Below are 18,727 nucleotides of genomic sequence, written 5' to 3' on the forward strand. Positions count from 1 at the left end.
AGCGCTTACCCCCGTCGCCAACGCCCGCACATGGCCTGTGGGACGAGGGCGCAGAACCTTTTTCTGGTTCATCACGGCCCACGGTGCCGCCGTCCGCGCATGGCCGGCGTGGGACGAGGCCACCAAGGCCCGTTTTGCGAGATTGCGGCGTCATACCCCGCATTCCACTGCCAGCAAATCCCGCGGTCGCCGTAGCCACAAGTAATCAGTTGTATGCTATTCATCGGTGTAAACAATTAGTTATTCTATGAATGTAAGTCACAGTGCAACTAATTTTTCATCCCTGTTTATAGGACTGAAATGTGTGTTTCTGAATCAAATGTGTGCTTTTGAATCGGCGATTATTGGGAAAGAAGCGATGATCCAATGATAGGTAGGTCATTTTTTTTGCAAGGACCCAATGACAGGTAGGTCCTACTTCAAGAGAATTTTATGCATGTTGATTTTTTTGGCGATTCTGATTTTGCCAAAACCCGTAATAGCCTTCTTCTTTTTTATGATTGTTTGCATACCACTCTTGGTGGTTCAAATTATGACAACTCTAATGCTCTAATGCTACTAGAGTTGCCCTAATGCAACTAGCTTCAGCTTTTGGCTCAATGGGCGGCTGGAACGTGCAGCATGGACCGAGACGACGTAGGAATCACTAGCCCATCTTCTTCTTCGGATCGCATGCATGGAGAAGGCACCCGTACTGTACGTACCAGTGGAATAACAAAGATGTGTACCGGTGTAATGTCACGTACCATGGAAGATATAGAAAGCATCCTGGCAGGAGTAGAAAAAAGAGGAAAGAGAGAAGTGACGTTTTGAGCACGACGATCGGGCTTTCTTGGATTCCCTTGGAAACCATAATATCAATCAAAGCACATGTGTGCATGTACTTCTTGCTTTTCAATGGTACAGAGAAGAAACAAAGAATTTGTGCGGACGCACGTTCGCCCGTGGAATGCTGAACCATTTTGGACTCGAAAGTCTTGGTAGAGACAAAGTGATCGTACGTTTACACCAACTGTGGTCGACTAGCTACAACACATGCATGCATGTCTATCACCAAATTGAATATACTATGCTCCAACCAATGGATGGGTCTAGCGAGCGCCCACTAGCTCGCTAGGGATCCGAGCGCGCAAATTTGACAAATTTGACCTATGTACGAAATCAAATCACAAAATGAACTGTCCGTGAAACTATTTCACGCGGCTGACCTTTTTGTGTGACGCCCGACACGAAGGCGCCACACTACACTGTGCAACGCCTCACAAATAGGCGCTACACGGCCAGCGTCGCACCCGTGTGATCCAAAAATTACTAAGTCAGTGTGCAGCGCCTCAGAGCTAGGCTAGGCGCTACACTATACAGTGTAGCGCCTAGCTCCTAGGCGTTGCACTAGTGCAGCGCCTAGCTCCTAGGCGTTGCACTAATGCAGCGCCTAGCTCCTAGGCGTTGCACTAGTGCAGCGCCTGAGAGCTAGGCGCCACGGGTAAGCCGCGTGAAATAGTTTCACGGACAGTTCATTCTGTGATTTGATTTCGTCTATAGGTCAAACTAGCAAAAGGGCCCCTGCGTTGCAACGGGAGAAAATATCCCCAAAAATCAGGCTCTCTTTTCTTAGTGAAAATTCACTGGTCAATGCTAATATGTGTTTCCAGGCAGGTGTATGATGTTCAGATCATAAGATATTTAATAGCGTAAAACAAAAAGGTCATTGCTAGCAATTTTAATTACAAAAAGTAACTTCTTTTAGGATTTGTCTTGTGTTTTCAGGGATTAGAAGTATATGAAAATATAGGAATGCATCAATATATCTCATCCGAGATAAGAAGGACAATTCTTGAGAAAAATGATTGAAAATTTGAAAAACAAATGTTAGTCATGCATGCTTGCATAGTTACCATGGATGGATGAATGCACGATGCATATTTTTTATATTAGTTATCACTTAGACGTTAATAGTTTGTAAACATTTTGCATATACCAAACTCAAAGCCTATTTGAATATTGTAAATGGTATAATTGACTCAACCAATATCATAACACCAATAACTATATTAGCATACATATGTATTCACCCGCAAAAAAAAAAGCATACATATGTATTGGCTGAGCAAGTAACAAAAGAATTTAGTCCACATATGTATGTTTATGCACAAAAATCTGGGAAAGTTGTTGTCATAACAGGCATAACAATAGGAGTTCTTTACCAACATGGGTGTGTACTAACATTCAGAATGCGTGGCAAAATGAATAGCTACAACACTTAGGCCACGAAATTCACTCAAACTAAATAAAGCTACTTTTGAGAACACTAAAGTTCTTTTGAGCTCCTTAATTGATCTCTCCAATAGCTTGACTTCTTCATCCAAGAGTACAAAAGAAGGGTTCTAAAAGAAGAAAAACGGAAGCATTATTAAGAGCAGAAAACATTAATCAAATAGCATGAACACCTGGCTGGCGTCCGTAGCAATTACTTCCCTTTGTTTTACCACTGGCAAAGCATCTCCAGCTTTTCTCTCAGAGAGGCACCTGGGAGTCACATTATGGCTTCTCTTCTGAGAGCTTGGAGAAGTTATTCTGCAAATTTTGAAGCAAATCGTTCCTTTCATCGTCAAGTAAATTTCTGAGCTCAATCAACACTTCCTCCAATATTGGAGTGGCATTTCTATTATGGGCTAACTCCTATTTCACAGAGCAATCAATCCGTTCAATATGGATGAGCTGAGGTCGCAAATCAGTGTTCACTATAGAAACTGCATTTGGTTTGCAAACTACACTTGCTGGCTGCTCCTCCAACACCAAAATCTTTTTTTACTCTTCATAATTTAAGAATGTGCATGATTAATCAATTTAAACTCACTGGATTGGATGGATGGAGTGTCTAAATAGTAGGATTAAACAATTGGTCCTTTACTGACTGATTAATTAGTGAACTAAACATTTTTCTGAATCTTTGCTTTAATGGATGTGCATGATTAATCAGTTAACACTACAGTGGGGGAGGACATCCTGATGGAGCGGCTTAACCTACTTGACCAGCAAGCCCCACGCCTTCAAATTATTTTAGGAGATCTAACAACATTAAATAAGAAGCATCATCTCATTAAAGTCCTCTTTATTTATTTTATCGGAGGCTCGGAAGAACTTAGTCTCTTCAAAATAAGAAGCATCATCCATGGTCGATTTCTGGACCAAAATAACTACATGCATAAACGGACTCTCATGCCAAGTTGCAAACAGATCAGGGAAAACACCCACAAACTTGAATAAAACGTTGTGATTTTTCAGCAAAAATAATGTTATGTGATCGAAATGAAACAATTGTTGTTCAGATATATCAGTTTCGATTGAATCTATTATGGCATTGACAGAAGCAGTAGACATCCAGCCATAAACATATCACTGGCCATAGGTTTTATTTTTATTTTTTGGCATGCACTGGCTATAGGTAGATAACATAAGAGCTAGGATCCAACAGTTAGGCAGAACAAGTAAGACACCAAGTCGCATAATCAAAATATGCCCATTTGCACACATGTAAATAGTTTGAACGTACTGAAACACAAAGAAAGTAAATAGTAGATTATATTGTCCTAAGTTGATCTTGCTTGATAGCATTATCTAGAGAATATCAAAAGGAAAAACATAACTAACCTTGACCTGTTTGTAGCGATCCAGATTTTACACACTCTGGTCGTTTCATCTGAAATCACATGAAAAAGTGTTGCTTTTCTTTGGCCGCTGAAAGGGAAAGTACCAATCTCCACTTCGATCCTCCCTCTGTAATATTATTAAAAAAAGCAGTCAACAGAGCATCGCCCTCCCACCATGCCTGTTCTGATAGACACACAAAAGAATACACAAAGCATCTTCCATCAGTTTTTATAACTTGCTAGAAATACTGTTAGAATTAATGGGCTAGGCCCATAGCAATTTCTGAAATCTCAAAGCCCATGTGTAAAATGGCAAGTGGTGGTGCTAAGTTTAGTCCCACCTTGGAAGTTGAAAAAGAGTTGGACCTCTTTATATAGTGGGTTCTCTCCACCACTCTAAGTGGTGTGTGAGAAGAGAAAGGGAAAACCACACGCGCGCGCTCGCTCGCCTCGCCTGGCCGGGGCGCATGCGACATGCGACATGCGCGTGAATGGTCCGCCGAAATCCGGTCCGTCTCCTTGCAGGAGCGCAGCTTCCTTTTGCCGTTTTATTTTTATGTCTTGGCAGACAAGTTTTTGATTTCTTGTCCGGTAGGTATACGAATTAGAAACCGAGTCGGTTTGGGATTGTGGTCGCGACACAATACCGCCTCTGGTCCTAATATATATACAGTTACCGGCTGCGGCCAGAGACACACCGAAAAACACCTAGGGTTTTGCCTCATCTCACAACTTGCGCCGCCATCGTAGTCTACTCCATCCCAAACGCCGGCGTGCATCGGCGCGTGGGAGAGCAGGTCTCCGGAACCGTTCGTCTTTGCGATCCTGCACCGGGAGAGGACGAATTAGGTTTTTGGGAAGCGCTGTGCGCGACTGCTCAAATTCGTCATCACGAGTCGTCTTCCGTCCAAGTCGGGCGGTGCTACTCATCGTCGTATTCATCGCCGTCAGCAGCAGATCGTCGCCAACATCGTCATCAACACTGTCGCACCCATAATAGCTAACGATCAGTACGTCCAACATCCTTTGTTCATGTCTGTTTCTACAGCTATTGTTACGTGTTTGCTGCTGTTATGCATGTCTTGCTGTTCTTCTAGTTTGCTAGATTATTGCATCTCTTCTAGTCATGAATTATTTACTGGAATTAATCATGAACTTGCCTAATATTCCAACAAATACATGCAAACATCATCCAACAAATGAACGGCTTGTGCAATTTGTTTGCAAGCAAATAGAACGAATTATTGCAAACCTGAACATAATTCTATTGTCTATGCATCTTTTCTCTCAGCTCTAAAAAAAATCTTCTAGCAATTTCTAAAAAGAATTTGAATGAAGCTACTGTACGTTTGTAGACAGCCACACAACAAATTTAAGGTCACAGGAGCAACAAAGCATCAGGGATCCTCCTGCGGTACACACGGTCCTCAACGATAGAGTTGCCTGGTTAGTGGGCTGCCCACAGAGCATCGACCAGAGCGTGAATAATCAACGGAGTTTGTAATCGTAGCCCTACACACGAAATTCCATGAGCATGGATAAACTGATCTTGTGATTTGGTAGAAGCAGCAAATTATAGTACCGGCTGAATAAACAGCTTGTGCCATTTATAGATAAACTGAAACCCTCACGTAGTCAGCCAGTACTATAATATGGTAGTAGCAACAGGCAGCTCACCATTTGGAACCCAGCCGCGAAGGTACCACCGGTCGCCGCTATACCGGGGCTCGTCCTGGAACTCCTTCGGCGCACTTCTGGAGGAACCTCGCCAGCTTCTCCGGCAGCGTCACCGGTGGCAGCTCCCCTCTAGTCGCCGGATCCCTTTGTAAAACGGACTCGGTTCGATCAGAGAGGAGGAAGCTAGGGACGTGGTGCGGCGCGTGAAGGAAATATGCCCTAGAGGCAATAATAAAGTATTATATATTTTTTTATATCATGATAAATGTTTATTATTCATGCTAGAATTGTATTAACCGGAAACATAATACATGTGTGAATACATAGACAAACAGAGTGTCACTAGTATGCCTCTACTTGACTAGCTCGTTAATCAAAGATAGTTATGTTTCCTAGCCATAAACATGAGTTGTCATTTGATTAACGGGATCACCTCATTAGGAGAATGACGTGATTGACTTGACCCATTCCGTTAGCTTAGCACCCGATCGTTTAGTATGTTGCTATTGCTTTCTTCATGACTTATACATGTTCCTATGACTATGAGATTATGCAACTCTCGTTTACCGGAGGAACACTTTGTGTGCACCAAACGTCACAACGTAAATGGGTGATTATAAAGGTGCTCTACAGGTGTCTCCAAAGGTACTTGTTGGGTTGGCGTATTTCGAGATTAGGATTTGTCACTCCAATTGTCGGAGAGGTATCTCTGGGCCCACTCGGTAATTCACATCACTATAAGCCTTGCAAGCATTGTGACTAATGAGTTAGTTGCAGGATGATGTATTACAGAACGAGTAAAGAGACTTGCCGGTAACTAGATTGAACTAGGTATCGAGATACCGACGATCAAATCTCGGGCAAGTAACATACCGGTGACAAAGGGAACAACATATGTTGTTATGCGGTCTGACCGATAAAGATCTTCGTAGAATATGTGGGAGCCAATATGGGCATCCAGGTCCCGCTATTGGTTATTGATCGGAGACGTGTCTCGGTCATGTCTACATAGTTCTCGAACCCGTAGGGTCCGCACGCTTAACGTTACGATGACAGTTTTATTGAGTTTTGATGTACCGAAGGAGTTCGGAGTCCCGGATGAGATCGGGGATATGACGAGGAGTCTCGAAATGGTCGAGACATAAAGATCGATATATTGGACGACTATATTCGGACTTCGAAAAGGTTCCGAGTGATTCGGGTATTTTTCGGAGTACCGGAGAGTTACGGGAATTCGTGTTGGGCCTTAATGGGCCATACGGGAAAGGAGAGAAAGGCCTCAAAAGGTGGCCGCACCCCTCCCCATGGTCTGGTCCGAATTGGACTAGGGAGGGGGGCGCACCCTTCCTTCTTTCTCCTTCCCCCTTCCCTTCTCCTACTCCCACAAGGAAAGGAGGAGTCCTACTCCCGGTGGGAGTAGGACTCCCCCCTATGGCGCGCCACTCCCCTTGGCCGGCTGCCTCCCCCTTGCTCCTTTATATACGGGGGCAGGGGGGCACCCCAGAGACACAACAATTGATCCTTGAGATCTCTTAGCCGTGTGCGGTGCCCCCCTCCACCATATTACACCTCGATAATACCGTTGCGGAGCTTAGGCGAAGCCCTGCGTCGGTGGAACATCATCATCGTCACCACGCCGTCGTGCTGACGAAACTCTCCCTCAACACTGGGCTGGATCGGAGTTCGAGGGACGTCATCGAGCTGAACGTGTGTAGAACTCGGAGGTGCCGTACGTTCGGTACTTGATCGGTCGGATCATGAAGACGTACGACTACATCAACCGCGTTGTGATAACGCTTCCGCTGTCGGTCTACGAGGGTACGTGGACAACACTCTCCCCTCTCGTTGCTCTGCATCACCATGATCTTGCGTGTGCGTAGGAATTTTTTTGAAATAACTACGTTCCTCAATAGTGGCATCCAAGCCTGGTTTTATGTGTTGATGCTATGCATGAGTAGAACACAAGTGAGTTGTGGGCGATATAAGTCATACTGCTTACCAGCATGTCATACTTTGGTTCAGCGGTATTGTGAGATGAAGCGGCCCGGACCGACATTACGCGTACGCTTACGCGAGACTGGTTTCACCGTTGCGAGCACTCGTTGCTTAAAGGTGACCGGCGGGTGTCTGTCTCTCTCACTTTAGTTGAACCGAGTGTGGCTACGCCCGGTCCTTGCGAATGTTAAAACAGCACCAACTTGACAAACTATCGTTGTGGTTTTGATGCGTAGGTAAGAACGGTTCTTGCTAAGCCCGTAGCAGCCACGTAAAATATGCAACAACAAAGTAGAGGACGTCTAACTTGTTTTTGCAGGGCATGTTGTGATGTGATATGGTCAAGACATGATGTGATATAATGTGTTGTATGAGATGATCATGTTTTGTAACCGAGTTATCGGCAACTGGCAGGAGCCATATGGTTGTCGCTTTATTGTATGAGATGCAATCGCCATGTAATAGTTTTACTTTATCACTAAGCGGTAGCGATAGTCCTAAAAGCAATAAGTTGGCGAGACGACAACGATGCTACGATGGAGATCAAGGTGTCGCGCCGGTGACGATGGTGATCATAACGGTGCTTCGGAGATGGAGATCACAAGCACGGTGCTTCGGAGATGGAGATCACAAGCACGGTGCTTCGGAGATGGAGATCACAAGCACAAGATGATGATGGCCATATCATATCACTTATATTGATTGCATGTGATGTTAATCTTTTATGCATCTTATCTTGCTTTGATTGACGGTAGCATTATAAGATGATCTCTCACTAAAATTTCAAGATAAAAGTGTTCTCCCTGAGTATGCACCGTTGCAAAAGTTCTTCGTGCTGAGACACCACGTGATGATCGGGTGTGATAGGCTCTACGTTCAAATACAACGGGTGCAAAACAGTTGCACACGCGGAATACTCAGGTTAAACTTGACGAGCCTAGCATATGCAGATATGGCCTCGGAACACGGAGACCGAAAGGTCGAGCGTGAATCATATTGTAGATATGATCAACATAGTGATGTTCACCATTGAAACTATTCCATCTCACGTGATGATCGGACATGGTTTAGTTGATATGGATCACGTGATCACTTAGAGGATTAGAGGGATGTCTATCTAAGTGGGAGTTCTTAAGTAATATGATTAATTGAACTTAAATTTATCATGAATTTAGTCCTGATAGTATTTTGCAAATTATGTTGTAGATCAATAGCTCGCGTTGTTGCTTCCCTGTGTTTATTTTTGATATGTTCCTAGAGAAAAATTATGTTGAAAGATGTTAGTAGCAAAGATGCGGATTGGATCCGTGATCTGAGGATTATGCTCATTGCTGCACAGAAAAATTATGTCCTTGATGCACCGCTAGGTGACAGACCTATTGCAGGAGCAGATGCAGACGTTATGAACGTTTGGCTAGCTCAATATGATGACTACTTGATAGTTTAGTGCACCATGCTTAACGGCTTAGAATCGGGACTTCAAAGACGTTTTGAACGTCATGGACCATATAAGATGTTCCAGGAGTTGAAGTTAATATTTCAAGAAAATACCCGAGTTGAGAGATATGAAGTCTCCAACAAGTTCTATAGCTAAAAGATGGAGGAGAATCGCTCAACTAGTGAGCATGTGCTCAGATTGTCTGGGTACTACAATCGCTTGAATCAAGTGGGAGTTAATCTTCCAGATAAAATAGTGATTGACAGAATTCTCTAGTCACCATCACCAAGTTAGTAGAACTTCGTGATGAACTACAGTATGCAAGGGATGACGAAAGTAATTCCCGAGCTCTTCGTGATGCTGAAATCGACGAAGGTAGAAATCAAGAAAAACATCAAGTGTTGATGGTTGACGAGACCACTAGTTTCAAGAAAAGGGCAAAGGGAAGAAGGGGAACTTCAAAAAGAACGGCAAGCAAGTTGCTACTCAAGTGAAGAAGCCCAAGTCTGTACCTAAGCCTGAGACTAAGTGCTTCTACTGCAAAAGGGACTGGTCACTGAAAGCGGAACTACCCCAACTATTTGGTGGATAAGAAGGATGGCAAAGTGAACAAAGGTATATTGGATATACATGTTATTGATGTGTACTTTACTAGTGTTTATAGCAACCCCTCGGTATTTGATACTGGTTCAGTTGCTAAAGTAGTAACTCGAATCGGGAGTTGCAGAATAAACAGAGACTACTAAAAGGCGAGGTGACGATGTGTGTTGGAAGTAGTTCCAAGATTGATATGATCATCATCGCACACTCCCTATACTTTCGGGATTAATGTTGAAACTAAATAAGTGTTATTTGGTGTTTGCGTTGAGCATGAATATGATTTGATCATGTTATTGCAATACGGTTATTCATTTAAGTTAGAGAACAATTGTTGTTCTGTTTACATGAATAAAAACCTTCTATGGTCATACACACCAACGAAAATGGTTTGTTGGATCTCGATCGTAGTGATACACATATTCATAATATTGAAGCCAAAAGATGCAAAGTTAATAATGATAGTGCAACTTATTTGTGGCACTGCCGTTTAGGTCATATTGGTGTAAAGCGCATGAAGAAACTCCATACTGATGGGATTTTGGAATCACTTGATTATGAATCACTTGATGCTTGCGAACCGTGCCTCATGGGCAAGATGACTAAAACGCCGTTCTCCGGAACTATGGAGAGAGCAATAGATTTGTTGGAAATCATACATACAGATGTATGTGGTCCGATGAATATTGAGGCTGATAGCAGGTATCATTATTTTTTGACCTTCATAGATGATTTGAGCATATATGGGTATATCTGCTTAATGAAACAGAAGTCTGAAACATTTGAAAAGTTCATATAATTTCAGAGTGAAGCGGAAAATCATCGTAACAAGAAAATAAAGTTTCTACGATCTAATCGTGGAGAAGAGTATTTGAGTTACGAGTTTGGCCTTCAGTTAAAACAATGTGAAATAGTTTCACTACTCACGCCACCTGGAACACCACGGTGTAATGGTGTGTCCGAACATCGTAACCGTACTTTATTAGATATGGTGCGATATATGATGTCTCTTACCGATCTACCACTATCGTTTTGGGGTTATGCATTAGAGACAGCTGCATTCACGTTAAATAGGGCACCATCAAAATCCGTTAAGACGACGCCTTATGAACTGTGGTTTAGCAAGAAACCAAAGTTGTCGTTTCTTAAAAGTTTGGGGTTGCGATGCTTATGTGAAAAGGTTTCATCCTGATAAGCTCAAACCCAAATCGGAGAAATGTGTCTTCATAGGATACCCAAAGGAGACAGTTGGGTACACCTTCTATCACAGATCCGAAGGCAAGACATTCGTTGCTAAGAATGGATCCTTTCCAGAGAAGGAGTTTCTCTCGAAAGAAGTGAGTGGGAGGAAAGTAGAACTTGATGAGGTAACTGTAACTGCTCCCTTATTGGAAAGTAGTTCATCACAGAAATCTGTTCCTGTGACTCCTACACCAATTAGTGAGGAAGTTAATGATGATGATGTAACTTCAGATCAAGTTACTACCAAACCTCGTAGGTAAACCAGAGTAAGATCCGCACCAGAGTGGTACGGTAATCCTGTTCTGGAGGTTATGTTACTAGACCATGACAAACCTACGAACTATGAAGAAGCGATGGTGAGCCCAGATTCCGCAAAATGGCTTGAGGCCATGAAATCTGAGATGGGATCCATGTATGAGAACAAAGTATGGACTTTGGTTGACTTGCCCAATGATCGGCAAGCCATTGAGAATAAATGGATCTTCAAGAGGAAGACGGACGCTGATAGCAGTGTTACTATCTACAAAGCTAGAATTGTCGCAAAAAGGTTTTCGACAAGTTCAAAGTGTTGACTACGATGAGAGCATCTCACTCGTATCTATGCTTAAGTCTGTCTGAATCATGTTAGCAATTGCCGCATTTTATGAAATATGGCAAATGGATAAACAAAACTGCATTCCTTAATGCATTTATTAAAGAAGAGTTGTATATGATGCACCCAGGAGGTTTTGTCAATCCTAAAGGTGCTAACAAAATATGCAAGCTCCAGCGATCCATCTATGGACTGGTGCAAGCATCTCGGAGTTGGAATATACACTTTGATAAGTTGATCAAAGGATATAGTTTTATACAGACTTGCGGTTACAGCATTTCTGATAAGTATATGTGAATGACATATTGTTGATCGGAAATAATGTAGAATTATTCTGTAAAGCATAAAGGAGTGTTTTGAAATGAGTTTTTCAAGGAAAGACCTCAGTGAAGCTGCTTACATATTGAGCATCAAGATCTATAGAGATAGATGAAGACGCTTGATAAGTTTTTCAATGAGTACATACCTTAACAAGATTTTGAAATAGTTCAAAATAGAACAGTCAAAGAAAGAGTTCTTGCCTGTGTTACAAGGTGTGAAATTGAGTAAAGACTCAAAGCCCGACCACGGCAAAAGATAGAAAGAGAATGAAAGTCATTCCCTATGCCTTGGCCATAGGTTCTATAAAGTATGCCATGCTGTGTACCAGATCTATTGTATACCCTACACTGATTTTGGCAAGGGAGTACAATAGTGATCTAGGAGTAGATCACTGGACAGCGGTCAAAATTATCCTTAGTGGAATAAGGATATGTTTCTCGATTATGGAAGTGACAAAAGGTTCATCGTAAAGGGTTACGTCGATGCAAGTTTTGACACTAATCTAGATGACTCTAAGTCTCGATCTAGATACATATTGAAAGTGGGAGAAATTAGCTAAGAGTAGCTCCGTGCAGAGCGTTGTAAACTTAGAAATTTGCAAAATACTTACGGATCTGAATGTGACAGACCCGTTGACTAAAATTATCTCACAATCAAAACATGATCACACCTTAGTACTCTTTAGGTGTTAATCACATAGCGATGTGAACTAGATTATTGACTCTAGTAAACCCTTTGAGTGTTGGTCACATAGAGATGTGAACTATGGGTGTTAATCACATGGTGATGTGAATTATTGATGTTAAATCACATGGTGATGTGAACTAGATTATTGACTCTAGTGCAAGTGGGAGACTGAAGGAAATATGCCCTAGAGGCAATAATAAAGTATTATATATTTCCTTATATCATGATAAATGTTTATTATTCATGCTAGAATTGTATTAACCGGAAACATAATACATGTGTGAATACATAGACAAACAGAGTGTCACTAGTATGCCTCTACTTGACTAACTCGTTAATCAAAGATGGTTATGTTTCCTAACCATAAACATGAGTTGTCATTTGATTAACGGGATCATCTCATTAGGAGAATGACGTGATTGACTTGACCCATTCCGTTAGCTTAGCACCCGATCGTTTAGTATGTTGCTATTGCTTTCTTCATGACTTATACATGTTCCTATGACTATGAGATTATGCAACTCTCGTTTACCGGAGGAACACTTTGTGTGCTACCAAACGTCACAACGTAAATGGGTGATTATAAAGGTGCTCTACAGGTGTCTCCAAAGGTACTTGTTGGGTTGGCGTATTTCGAGATTAGGATTTGTCACTCCAATTGTCAGAGAGGTATCTCTGGGCCCATTCGGTAATGCACATCACTATAAGCCTTGCAAGCATTGTGACTAATGAGTTAGTTGCAGGATGATGTATTACGGAACGAGTAAAGAGACTTGCCGGTAACGAGATTGAACTAGGTATCGAGATACCGACGATCAAATCTCGGGCAAGTAACATACCGGTGACAAAGGGAACAACGTATGTTGTTATGCGGTCTGACCGATAAAGATCTTCGTAGAATATGTGGGAGCCAATATGGGCATCCAGGTCCCGCTATTGGTTATTGATCGGAGACGTGTCTCGGTCATGTCTACATAGTTCTCGAACCCGTAGGGTCCGCACGCTTAACGTTACGATGACAGTTTTATTGAGTTTTGATGTACCGAAGGAGTTCGGAGTCCCGGATGAGATCGGGGATATGACGAGGAGTCTCGAAATGGTCGAGGCGTAAAGATCGATATATTGGACGACTATATTCGGACTTCGGAAAGGTTCCGAGTGATTCGGGTATTTTTCGGAGTACCGGAGAGTTACGGGAATTCGTATTGGGCCTTAATGGGCCATACGGGAAAGGAGAGAAAGGCCTCAAAAGGTGGCCGCACCCCTCCCCATGGTCTGGTCCGAATTGGACTAGGGAAGGGGGTGCACCCTTCCTTCTTTCTCCTTCCCCCTTCCCTTCTCCTACTCCCACAAGGAAAGGAGGAGGGAGTAGGACTCCCCCCTATGGCGCGCCTCTCCCCTTGGCCGGCTGCCTCCCCCTTGCTCCTTTATATACGGGGGTAGGGGGCACCCCAGAGACACAACAATTGATCCTTGAGATCTCTTAGCCGTGTGCGGTGCCCCCCTCCACCATATTACACCTCGATAATACCGTTGCGGAGCTTAGGCGAAGCCCGGCGTCGGTGGAACATCATCATCGTCACCACGCCGTCGTGCTGACGAAACTCTCCCTCAACACTGGGCTGGATCGGAGTTCGAGGGACGTCATCGAGCTGAACGTGTGTAGAACTCGGAGGTGCCGTACGTTCGGTACTTGATCGGTCGGATCGTGAAGACGTACGACTACATCAACCGCGTTGTGATAACGCTTCCGCTGTCGGTCTACGAGGGTACGTGGACAACACTCTCCCCTCTCGTTGCTATGCATCACCATGATCTTGCGTGTGCGTAGGAAATTTTTTGAAATTACTACGTTCCCCAGCAGTGCGGGTAGCAGCGAATTAGCGCCGCCTCTTCCATCCTCAGCCGCCAGCTCGCCGACCGCCCTCTCCATCCCCGGCCTCGATCTTGCCAGCACCCGCCCACTCCATCCCCGTCCACGATTGTGACGCCCCCGATTTGACCGTACACTAATCATGCACGCAAATGTGTACGATCAAGATCAGGGACTCACGGGAAGATATCACAACACAACTCTACAACATAAATAAGTCATACAAGCATCATAATACAAGCCAAGGGCCTCGAGGGCTCGAATACAAGTGCTCGATCATAGACGAGTCAGCGGAAGCAACAATATCTGAGTACAGACATAAGTTAAACAAGTTTGCCTTAAGAAGGCTAGCACAAAAGTAGCAACGATCGAAAAGGCAAGGCCTCCTGCCTGGGACCTCCTAACTACTCCTCGAAGCCGAACTCCATGTAGAATCATCCTCGGGATCTCTAGCTCCTGGACTCCAGCATCTGGTTGCGACAACCAGGTATAGAAAGGGGAAAAGAGGGAGAAAAGCAACCGTGAGTACTCATCCAAAGTACTCGCAAGCAAGGAGCTACACTACATATGCATGGGTATATGTGTAAAGGACCATATCGGTGGACTGAACTGCAGAATGCCAGAATAAGAGGGGGATAGCTAATCCTGTCGAAGACTACGCTTCTGGCCACCTCCATCTTGCAGCATGTAGGAGAGAGTAGATTGTAAGTTCACCAAGTAGCATCGCATAGCATAATCCTACCCGGCGATCCCCTCCTCGTCGCCCTGTTAGAGAGCGATCACCGGGTTGTATCTGGCACTTGGAAGGGTGTATTTTATTCAGTATCCGGTTCTAGTTGTCATAAGGTCAAGGTACAACTCCGGGTCGTCCTTTTACCGAGGGACACGGCTATTCGAATAGATAAACTTCCCTGCAGGGGTGCACCACATAACCCAACACGCTCGATCCCATTTGGCCGGACACACTTTTCTGGGTCATGCCCGGCCGCGGAAGATCAACACGTCGCAGCCCCACCTAGGCTCAACAGAGTGGTCAACACGCCAGTCTAAATCCTATGCGCGCAGGGGTCTGGGCCCATCGCCCATTGCACACCTGCATGTTGCGTGCGCGGCCGGAAGCAGACCTAGCCTAGTAGGCGTTCCAGTCCAATCCGGCGCGCGTCGCTCCGTCGCTGACGTCAAGAAGAGCTTCGGCTGATACCACGACGTCGGGATACCCATAACTACTCCCGAGTAGATGGTTAGTGCGTATAGACCAAATGGCCAGACTCAGATCAAATACCCAGAACTCGTTAAGCGTGTTATTTATCCGCGAACGCCGACCAGGGCCAGGCCCACCTCTCTCCTAGGTGGTCTCAACCTGCCCTGTCGCTCCGCCATAAAGTAACAGTCGGGGGCCGTCAGGAACCCAGGCCCACCTCTACCGGGATGAAGCCACCTGTCCTTTCAGCCCCCTTATCAGAATCACTTGCGGGTACTCCTCGAGCCGACCCGACTTTAGTCACCACATGTGTCATGTATATAATGTATATAGTGTATACCCATGATCACCTCCCGAAGTGATCACGGCCCAATAGTATAGCATGGCAGACGGAGAAGAGTGTAGGGCCACTGATGGAACACTAGCATCCTATACTAAGCAGTAGGATAGCAGGTAAGGGTAACAACTGTAGCAACAATGACAGGCTATGCATCAGGATAGGATTAACGGAAAGCAGTAACATGCTACACTACTCTAATGCAAGCAGTATAGAGAAGACTAGGCGATATCTGGTGATCAACGGGGGGGCTTGCCTGGTTGCTCTGGCAAGTAGGAGGGGTCGTCAACTCCGTAGTCGAACTGGGCAGCAGCAGTGTCGGTCTCGTAGTCTACCGGAGAGAAGAGGGGGGAAGAAACAGTAAATACAATGCAAACATAAGCATGACGATGCATGACATGACAATGAACAGTGCCAGGTGTGTCCTAACGCGACAGTAGGTGGTATCGGCGAAGGGGGCGAACATCCGGGAAAGTATTCCCGATGTTTTGCGTTTTCGGACAGATGGACCGGAGGGGGAAAGTTGCGAGTTCGATAGGTTTGGGAGGTGTGGTGGACGAACGGACTGCGTATCCGGATTCGTCTCGTCGTTCTGAGCAACTTTCATATACAAAGTTTTTCCATTCGAGCTACGGATTATTTTATATTAATTTTTAAAGATTTAAATCATTTTAGGATTTATTTAATTAATTTATTCAACATTATCCAGAACAGTAAAATATGACGTCAGCATGATGTCATGCTGACGTCAGCAGTCAACAGGGGTTGACTGGGTCAAACTGACGCGTGGGTCCAGTGGGACCCACCTGTCATACTCTGCTAGGTTAACTAGGGTTTAGGTTAAACTAATTACTATTTATTTAAACTAACAGGTTAATTAGATTAATTAAATATGATTAATTAACTTAATTAATTAATTAATTAATAAAATTATTATTATTTTTATTATTAATATTATTATTATTATTTTTAAAAAAAAACGTTCTGGGCGGGCCCCATGTGCCATAGGCACAAGGGCCATAGCGGATTCGGGCAGCGGTTAACGGGGCGGGCGCTGGTTACGGGCGCTCGTGCCCGAGGCCACCAGGGGCGGGGAGCAAGCCAGGAGGGCGCGCGCCGGTGGCCACGGCGCGGCTGGAGCCGGGGGGAACCGGTGGCCGGAGGCAGCGCAGAGGGGCGAAGGGAGCAGGGGGCGTGGGCGAGGCAGACGTCAGGGCGGCCGTGATGGCCAACGGTGCGGCGACGTCGGTGGCGCAGGGGACGAAGTGCGGGGCCGGCGACGAGTAGGCCCGCAGGCGACAGAGGAGCAACAGCAGGGGTGGACGCGGTCAGGGGCGGCGATGCGCGCCGCGGGCGGGCGTGGAGGCCAGGGAGCGCCAGGCGGGGCGCCCGTGGGATGCGCCGGGCGTGAGCGGGGGGGTGGTGTCCAACGGGGCAGGGGGAGGAGAAAGGAGAGGGAGCATGGGGAGGCGCTCACATCTGTGCCGTAGGGTACATGGCAACGGGGCGCGAGGTGGGGGACGGGGACGACGTGCGGCGCAGGGGAAGACGAGGAGGCAGTCCGGCGACGGCGTGGCGGTTCCAGGGCGAGGTCAGCTCCGGGTGGCGGCGATCCGGTGACGGGGCCACGGGTGGTGGCTCGGGCCGGGGTTGTCGAGGTCGACGCGGGGAGGCGAGGTGGCGGAGGAGGTGGTCGAGGTCCGGCGAAGGGCAGCACCAGCGTCGGGGCGCGGGGAAGGGGGGGTCGACGCGGGCGTCGAGGCGATGGGGGCGTCCGGCGACGGGGGCGAGGCGGCGGCGTCGCGGTCGTTGCCCCGATCCAGATGGGATTGGGGAGTGGGGGAGCGAGGGAGTGGGGAGGTGGGGGTTAGGGTTTTCTGTCGGGGTGGGGATAAGGGGAGTGGGGTGGCCGGTTGGTCCTGGTGGGCCGGTCGGGTGGCCGTGCGGCCTGGAGGCCTGCTGGGCCGGTTGGTCCAGCGTGGTGGGGGGGTTTGTTTCCTTTTTCTTTTTTTATTTATCTTTTCTCTTTTTTTGTTCTATTTAATTTTGTTTTATAAATTATAAATATTGCACTATAATTAGTGGTTTAAAATATGTCACTACCACAAAAGTTTGGCAACTTTAATTAAATTAGTTAGAATAATTTTCTATTGAAAAGGTATTTAAATAATAGTTTAAGCCTCTGATTTAATTGCTTTAGTGTATTCAAATTCTTTATAAAAAAATGATTTCTCCAACAATATTACTCATGAATTATTTGTGATAGTTTGTACTTTTTAGTTTTGATTTTTGAAAATTTTAAATTTTGACTTTGATTTAAATTTGAATATGAACCGGCTTTGACTCGAGTGAGATTAGCAACAGTAATGATGGTGACCTGGCATCATTAGCAGGGGATTACTGTAGCTTAATTATCCGGGCGTCACAACGATCCCGCCGGCGCCACCCTCCAATCCCCTGACTCGAGCCCGCTCGTCTCGAGCGCAACACGCCACGCCATGCCTCCCGCGAGGTCGCCGACGCGCAGATCGGCCCTCTCGAGCTCCTGGAGTCGGACGCCAGCGCCGCACCCTCCCATCCTCTGCCTCCCACGAGGTCGCAACCAGTAGGTGGAGGGGAGCGGTGAACGGCGAAGAAAGCCGCGAGATGGGATTGGGAGGCAGGAGAAGGCCGGCGGCGCGTGGTGAGGGGCGGAGCGGGGCAGGAGGCGGCCGGCGGCGCGAGGGGCGTAGCAGGAGGTGGGCGGGGCGGGGCGGAGCGGAGCGCCGCGAGGTAAAGCGCCGCGAGGACGGGGAGTCTGGATAAGATGAAACAGATGAATCGCGGGTTGAATACATAAAGATGTAGGTTTTTTTCTAAAACGAAACGTTTTTTTCAATATCACGGGCACCCGAATTAGTACCACCTCGGGTATATGTTTTAAATTCGAACTGAAATCGTAAATTCACGGGAAGAAGCGTATTGTGACGGTGAACCCGACAAAGTCAATCCGTGCTTTATTATTACTAGTAAAAGGGCCCGTGCGTTGCAACGGAAAAAAATATCACACGTGGTTTAAGATCTTAGCAATCCAATCACCGACTTGCATATGTCTAGTTCATTCACTCCCGTGTCCAA

The sequence above is a fragment of the Aegilops tauschii genome, chromosome 5, assembly GCF_002575655.3.
Source record: "Aegilops tauschii subsp. strangulata cultivar AL8/78 chromosome 5, Aet v6.0, whole genome shotgun sequence".
Taxonomy (NCBI): domain Eukaryota; kingdom Viridiplantae; phylum Streptophyta; class Magnoliopsida; order Poales; family Poaceae; genus Aegilops; species Aegilops tauschii.